This window comes from Falco biarmicus, chromosome 4 (genome assembly GCF_023638135.1).
Source record: "Falco biarmicus isolate bFalBia1 chromosome 4, bFalBia1.pri, whole genome shotgun sequence".
In the NCBI taxonomy this organism is placed as follows: Eukaryota; Metazoa; Chordata; class Aves; order Falconiformes; family Falconidae; genus Falco; species Falco biarmicus.
Window position 1 is genome coordinate 67,653,159 of NC_079291.1, and position 8,768 is coordinate 67,661,926.

An 8,768-nucleotide genomic window follows, 5' to 3' on the forward strand; every position below is an offset into this window, starting at 1 on the left:
ATGGGGTATGTGGCAAGAGCTGCAGAACTTGTTGCAAGCGAGCTGTGAGTACGAAATCCAAGCGTGTCCTGCGGTGGGGGACCGAGGTCACAGAGCCAGGACGGCCACATCCCTGGGGACGGTGGTCCAGGGGACTCCCCCGTAATTATCTGCATGGGGGGGTTAATGGGATGATTGGAGACAACGAACTGACCAGGCAAGTGACTGAAGATCTTCACAAGAAAGTGTTTGAGTAATTGGTGCAGGAGCTCTGCAGGTGGGAATCTTGGTGCGCCCCAAAGGAACTTTCTGGGAGCATCTGGGCATGGACCAATTCCTGTGCAAAAATGAGCCCCTCTTGCAGCACAAACAAACTATCTTTATCTATATCAGGCTGCAACAAGGCTTTTACCATCGGTCAGATTCTACTGTCCTGCTGTTTCTTCATACTCTTCAGACCAGTTCCTCTGCTTCTTGCCTCTGCTGCATCCTTCTCCTTGTCTCTCCTACATCCAGGGCGCTCTCTCTGCTCCCTCTGCTTCTTCCAGGTCTCTCCATCCAGCACTCCTCTTCCATCCCCCTCAGAGCTATTATGCATTATTTAGGATTACGTTTTTATCATTATTTTATATTTTTTTATTATTATTAATTAGGATTATGATGCATTATCCCCGTCAGCCAGCCCACCACCCCTGAAGCCAGCCCACAGTTGTATATTATCGGTGTTAATTAACCTGCCTTCATTCCTCTACAATTCCTCCCTTTTTTTTTTTCTTTTTTTTTCCTTCTTAACATTTCATACCTTATGTTTTTCACAATCATCACAGCCTTTTTACAAATAAACTTCTCATACAGTCCTCGAATTCCTCTACACGCCCCCATCCCGGGTGGAGAATCCAGCCTTTCCTTCCAGGGGCTCTGCCTACAACACCGAGCAGGTTGTACGTAGGTGCTTGTAAGGAGCCCTCACAAACTGCCTCTGCAGCTGCGGAAATGGACAGATCTTTAGTAAATATGTAAGATAGCTGGGGAGGTGCTTTGGATTAATTAAGATAATCAGTAGCGATCAACCACGTACCGGTGGCAGAACCACGGGCCAGCCCTCAGCCAGAGCTTGGCAGAACAGCGGGTTGGGGTCTCACCCTCCTGTTTCCAGGATTTATTCCCCGTTACAGCCAAGACCCATCATTTAGGGTTTGGTTTTGTTTTTTTAAACAAGTGCTCTGCCCACGTCCCCGCAGCAGATCCAGCGCCGTGACAGCCGTGCAACTCGCTCGTTATGCTCTAGTTCGTTTGCTCAATGCAGTTCTGCTATACAGGTGGATGCTTAATAAATCTAGAACGTTCTTTACTGTTTCAACTAATATAGTCCGAGGTTTAGGATGCCTTAGGATGAGCTTTGTGGCCAGACTGGATCTTAAATCTTTACTACCCCGTATTTAACACAAAACCATCTTCCTGGTTTTGAACCCTCTGTCTGGATGGAAGGAGCCTCTGGATTCCCCAGCAGCAGCCTGAACAGAAAGGCGGTCTTGCTGCAACTTTTTTTGGAGTGTTTTTATTTTTAGGGGCTTTGTTTGTTAAAAGCCAGGTAACAACAAATTTCTCTGGTTTTGTCTTCCCAGCTGTGCTGGACTATCAGAAAGTGAAATGCAGGGCGCACTGAAAACCACAGGCACAAAACCAGAGTGGAAACGTCCCCATTTTCACCTTGTACCATTCTGATTCACCTACGACTTGCCTTATAATTCAGTAGAAATGTCACCATTTTTTTAAAAAGGGGGACTTCAGTTACCGCCTGCCTTCCACGCAACGTGCAACAGGTCAGAACCAATGGCACGCGCGCAGCCATCACACCAGGGTTACAAAAGCAGGGAACAGGGATGACTTGCATGGACTATTTGGGATGTGGAACACTGCTGCTGCTATCCAGCCCTGCACACTAACAGAAAACTCGAAAAAGCCACCGAATTTTCAATAATTTTGCATGGAATCCAGCTCACAAGAGAAGCTGCGCGCAGCAATCTTTTAAACCCCGAAAGGCAGTTTATCTCATCCTGGTGCAAACAAATGGGATTTCAGATGTAAAGGCAATACAAAATAGCAAAATTCAGTTCAAAAATTATCTTTATTTTACAGTTTTAGAAAATGTGTACAGTTTTAAACTAGAACAGGCTAAAGGAAAGTAAATTCCAGTGTTTTTTTAAAAGCAAAACAAAAAGAAGAAAAAACACTGCAATTTCAGTTGACCAGTCATTTTCAAGTTGCTTGTTTTTGGTTTTTTTTTTCACTGTATCTATGTATGTCTGAAACAGACTTAATTACTCCATCGAAAATTCATTCTGCAGAAACTGTGGGGATATTTCTGACCTCTTGTCCTACAATTCTGTTCCCCCCCCCCCCCCCCCCCCCGTTAATTTTTGAAAGAGGGGTTTTTTCCCCACGTTACATCACAGAAAGAAAAAAGCAAATCTACATTTGGTCACTGGAAATGCTATGTATTACAATGTATTTACATATAAAAAAATATATATATTATGATACGCTGTGCAATTGGATACAAGGCTGTCATTCAGTCCGAGGGAGGGCTGATATCAAAACCATGAAGAGCTATAGACACTGGGTGGAAAGAACCCACCCAGAAAGAATTGAAAATCTGATGCACGTATTACAGTAAGACCTACAGCTTTGGAAAACCAGAAATGTTTACCAAAAACATATTTTACGACTTGGAAACGACATTGCTTTTTCTCTTGGTCTTTGCAATGGCTCTATCCCATCGTCGGCACAAGAAGGTGACGTGTTCAGTTCTTTGTTAGTACTTGGGAATAACAACAAAAAAATCTTACCTGTATCGTAGATATAAGATACTTATATCATAGATAAGTCACAAAATTACCAATTTATCTATCCTTGCAGATCCCATGCACTGATTTTGCAAGTCATCTCCTAGCACGTCCTACACCTCCGACAGCCTGCGTGCAGGTTACACAAGGGGGTCTGTGACTCAGCAATCCACAGAACCCAAACTAGGAAACTAATCTGCATAGTGTGTGCGATTAATTAACAGCCCAGGTAAATGAGATGCATGATAAAAATCAGGGAAGGATATTCATTTTACCAGCACCCACCACAGCTGTTGATGCCAGACTATATCCTTACAGAGAACCAAATCCCTCACTCCTTACATCCCCTCCGTTCCCACAGCTTCAGCCCCTGTGCAGGAAAAATAATTGAACCGAGTTTCCACGCTCATCTTCTTACACCGGCCAACTTCCTTAGCTGGTTTTGGTTTGTTTGGTTTTTTTTTTGGGGGGGGGGAATTGTTTCTCACTGTGGGTTTGGTTTTGGTTTGTTTGTTTGTTTGAATGAAGGGAGCCAACCACAGAGATTATCTGAAATTAGGAAAAAATACAGCCTAGGTTTTGGATCCCAGGAAAATCCTTCCTTCACCACCGTGTGAAAGGAGCTTAAAGTTTATTCCTTACGCGTACATATGCAGAGTTAAACGTATGCATTTGCAAGCGCTAAAATTAACAACCTTTAGAGTTTGCACTCTTCATAACACTAGCCTATATACTATTATTTGAACATTATTACAAACTCCTTCCACAAAGACAGCAGACACTGAAAATTCTTCTACCTATAACGTTACCTCCCAAGAATAAACTTGCTCACTAAAAGCAGCTATTATCAAGCATCCAAGAAACTAGCATTAAGCAAATCGGTATCTAACTCATCTCATAAATCCTCTTTATGCTGCTCCCAGCTCCCCATCCAGCCTCCCATCTGATCCACACACAAAGCACCACTAATTTCGTTTTAGCCGAGCAACACCAGCACCAGCCAAATGGGACTTGCACGTTGCTGGGATGTTCTTAATGCCCCAGCTCCTCCAGCACTGGGCTGGGTGGAGAAACTGAAGGAACATGGTTAAAAAATAAATGATATGGATAAAAAAATCTATAGGCAGGGCTGTAAATCCACATTTTGCCTTAAACAATTTGGTTTTGCTTTCACACGTTGCCAGGCTGAAAGCACTGGAGCTTGTACTTGCTGCCAGCGACTTCTAGGATCAAAAAGATTAATTTTTAGCGTTCAAATGTGACAGCCACCCCATGACGAACGCGACATGCAATGCAGGTGGCAGGACCAATGCCCAGGCGTGCGCTTTGCGGACAGCAGCGGGGATGCGCCACAGCACTGATTCCTTTTTGCTTTCTCACAGCCTTGCTGGCTCCGTGCGAGTCTGAGAATGGCAGTGTTGTTGGAGAGGACAAGTGACAATGCACGAGCTGAGGACAAACAGGCAATAGGTGTTCACACCAGCACGCACAGACCACTCCCATTAACTGGTCATTAGGGAAATTAGGTGCTCTCCCCACGCAGGCTTGCAAGACTCTGTGGTAACGTCAGACACGCACATTTTTTTTGAAGTCTCCACTGCCAGCTACAAAAAACCCGGATTCTGACCTGGCCCAGACTGAACTGCCCCACGATGGGTGTTTTTCTCTAAACCTGAGCCACTGGTTTAAAGTTTTTGCTCAACGGGAACTGTAACAGCTGCAGTCAGAGCAGAACAATAAGGAAACCTACTGGTTTCTTGCTGTGGAAACACACATCCGTGACTTTGTTCCTCATCACCAGCTTCCCACCATCCCAGCCACGTAAAGTGTGGATCCGCAATGGAAAAGCGGCAGGTTTATGGCATTTTTCTGACTAGAGCTACACCTTTCAGACAAAAAGAGCAATTTCTATCCTTTACCAGGCTTCAAGGAAAGGTTATTGCACTGGCAACAGCATCAGCTACAGCCCCTGGGTACGATCCGGCACGGGGCAGGGGGGGGGCTGCTCTCCCGGAGACCCCATGGAACCAACGGCACAGGCTGAACCGCGCGTTGCTGCTCATCAAGACCATCACACCCCCAGTGCTGGAGATCCTCCAGCAGCTCTTGACTGTTAGGTGGTGTCGTTCTGATCCTGCAGGGCAAGCTCAAGTCCCTGATATTTTTTTTCAGGAGCTATGCTAAGCTTGTTTACCTTGAGACCCTGTCTCCACACGTTTTCACCTCCCCAGCGTTTCCATGAAACACTCAAAGAAACTTCTCAGCACACCCCGAGTGCCTCTGTGCCAGCAGTCAGCGCGTCTCAACCAAAAACTGCGAAGCTACAGACCATCTCAAAGATTTCTCCGAGATCAACACCTGGATGAAGTTTTTTTTTCCATCATTAACATGCAGGAAAATGTCGTGAGAAACTTGATAAACTATAATGCCGCCTTCAGCTAAGGACGGTGGCTCCAAATTATCCCAAGACTTGTCACCCTTGGCTACCAGCAGGTCAACAACAGGACCAAGGGTTGAAATATTCCCAACAGCTGCTGGGAAAACACACCCAAACCAGAGTCACTGCATCACCTGAAGTCTAGTCCTCTGATAGTTCCTGAAAATACAGAAGACTCTGCCAAATATACTAGTTCCCAATTCAAGAAAATCCAATTTAAGCCCATGATTTGTCATCTATCGCTAATCTAGATGGCAAAACCTCACCTCTGCTCCATATAATTTGAACATTTACCTGCAAAACTGGAAAAGGCAAAGATGAAACTCTCAGAGAGGAGCACACAATCGCTAAATGCAGCAGATAGAGGGTGAGTAAAGAGACAATTCCCTTGTGCCAGCACCAAAGAACGTTTCTGGTAGCACACAAGGCTTCCAAAAACATTTCAGGGTGCCAGAAACATTCAATGCAATTCAACAAATCAAACACACATCGAAAACATTTTTTTCTTATCTTGGTAGAAAGAGCACCGCATCTCTTTAACCTGTGTGCTTTGATGTGGTGGCTTGCCAAAGGATTTATCACCTTTAAATTAGCCCAAACAAAAGTCTTTTGTCAGTCGCGACGCTGATACGATATAACCTGGCTGCTACACGATAAAGCTGGTGCTCCAGCGTCGGTGTTACAGTGTAGGAAGCCCAACCCTCGGATTACACCTGGAGTAGCAGGCTGCAAACAGCCCTGTTCTGTGTGCTTCCCACTGCCAACTGCTCAAGCAGTTACCCATTCTGGGAGATTTTTCCACCAAAATTCCCTTACTGTAATTTAAGTCTATTAATTCTAATGCCATCCTTGCTTGAAAAAGAAAAAAAAATGTTTGTTTGGGTTTCCAATTTGCAGTAGCATTTCGGATTTCTGGATATTGGACACACTTGCCTTTGGTCTTCTCTTTGGACTAGCAGTTTTGGACCTCTCGGGGTAAACTCTCCTACTGCTGTTTTTTTGGAGTGGCTCCTCACGCTTTCTGAGCCACCTCGGCTCTTATCCCTTCCCTCTCCATCCCACCTGGGATCCCTGACACGGCCTCATGGGAAAACCAACGAGCTTGTCGGTGCAACTTGGTGCTTCGTGTCCCGCCAGCCAGCTGGGGAGCCACGCTCCAGATAATCTAGATAAAACACCGAGAGATTAATCTTTCCTTGCTGATGTTTTCTGCACCTCTGATCACAGTTCCTGTTCTCTCCTGAACTCTCTAATAATAATAAGAATAATAACGTCCTCATTTTCCTGAGGACGGAGCCCTTACACAGGTTTTATTTTAAAACATCAGCGATTGTACTTGTCATGAAAAAAGGCACCATCTCTGCAGGTTTTGGACAAATATTTGGATCTGCTGGTACGTCTATATTCCAAATATTTGTGTCAATGTGATGCACGTCACGTCAATACGCACTAGTCACACCTCACTGCTTTGCCAGCTTATTTACCCGTCAACATAGGACAAATAATGCCACATGATGAAAGCGTACACCAAATAGTTTTGTTAATTGATAATCAACAAAGCTGCCATTACAAAGAAATACTACAGGGCTTCACATCCCAGCCAGCCAGCGTAGTGCAAGAAACCAGCAATATGTGCGTTACCCAACCATGGGGCTAAAGAACAAAACCGCAGGATCTTGCACTAAAATAGCTGTGTGTAAGCATTTATTTCAAGCCAACACTTACCAAACACCCGATACAGCCTCTTTTTTTTAATTATTATTGTCTACCCAGGAAAAGTTCTACAAACTGTAGGGCAAGATACCCAGCAGACACCGAGCATCTCCATGGGCGCAAGTATTGTGATTTGAAAACTTTTAAAGCAAGAACCTATAGAACATAATTTGTGGTTAAATAGAAAAATACCTTTAAATTTTCTATGCATTCTGTTGCCCATCAGATACTAGAGACCAAAGCGCTGCAGGTAACCACACAGCACCTCCCAAAGAGCTCATTAATGAAGGCAGCCACATTTTTAAAAGCTCAAAATGGTATTATTTCAGTTTCCTAGCTAGTTTTTTTGGGCTTTGCAGTCAGGGCTATCTCCTGATAATTTTTTTTTATTTTTTCGAAGTTATCAGGCACTGCCACTACAGCCACGGCACGTTCTCAGGCCGAGCCTGAAAAATAAATTGTTTCCTAACCCACAACATAAGAGAACAAATGTTAATTGTTTTGCATCACAGCTGCAAAACCCAAATCTGAAACAGAAACGTGCACACCTGAAAAACGCCATCAAGACTTGCAAGGCATTCTTACCGAGACATACTGAGCAGTACTGTAAGAAAAGAGCAGCTTCTGAAGGAAAAGGTTGACCGATGATCTATTTTCTAAATTAAGCTTTCTCTTAGACATGCTAGTAAATTATGGGAAAATACACCGTGCTGTAGATTTTCTGTCTTCTGGCATTTGTCCAAGTTTAGAGAAAATGCAAAATATTTTCACCAGTTTCATTCTTACATATGTGGATGTGCTCTTTTTTTTTACCGTCCCTGGTAAAAGCAGAATATATTTCAGAATATTTTTTTTTCTGTTTCCTTTTTATATACTTCAGTTAAAATGCTCTTCATTTGTGACAAGAAAAAAAAAAAAATCCCCCAAATTAAAAGAGGGTTTGGGATACTTCTCCCTTGTCACCTTTAGTAAAGTCTTTCAGGTTGGATTCTGCTTCCAGCTGCATTTGTGCAGCCCCTCTACAGCCAAAACCAAACATTTGGTCCAACATGTCAATATCTAGTAATTTCAGTCCCAGGAAAGAATCCGATCCTCACTACTGTGATCCAAGGAATTGTGGGTTTTGTTTGGTTTTTAATGTTTTTTTTAGTGGGTTGGTTGTTGTTTTGGGGTTTTTTTTGCTGTTGTTGTGTGGTTGGGTTTTTTTAAACAAAAACAAGTGATTCCTCTGAAAATGTAGTTCTTCAAAAATAATCCTTATTGAATTGTTAGTTAGCTAAAGGCTTAGTATGTGAAAGATGTAAATAAAAGTGCATCAACGTTACTTTTAACAACACTTTCATTTCTTTGAGCATTTTAACTCGAGGGATGTGGGATCAAATAAAATCAGTCAGCTACACTAAATCTTCACAATTTCCTACACTACATGAAGTTTTACATTAAGCTGGTCAGGGAGGTTTTTGAAAGGCAAACGAGCACAGCCTTGGATTCTGCTGCTCAGGATCAGTCCCAACAGTCGCAGCCGGATGGGTGCAGCAGGGTCATTGATGTACAGTACTGGAACAGCCAGAGTACGGAGCTCACCGCCACGTCACGTACCCCAACTGGAGATATTGCATTGAGTAGCTATTGTTTCTTTTCTTTGTTGTTTGGGGAAAATCAAAACAAACCAACAAACATCACCACACTTAAAAATAGATGGAAAACCGCCAGGAACATCAGGTGGAGCCCGTGCTCCAAGCAGCCCTGCCTAGAATGCAGCGTGAACAAAGCAACTGGTAAATGCTTACGAG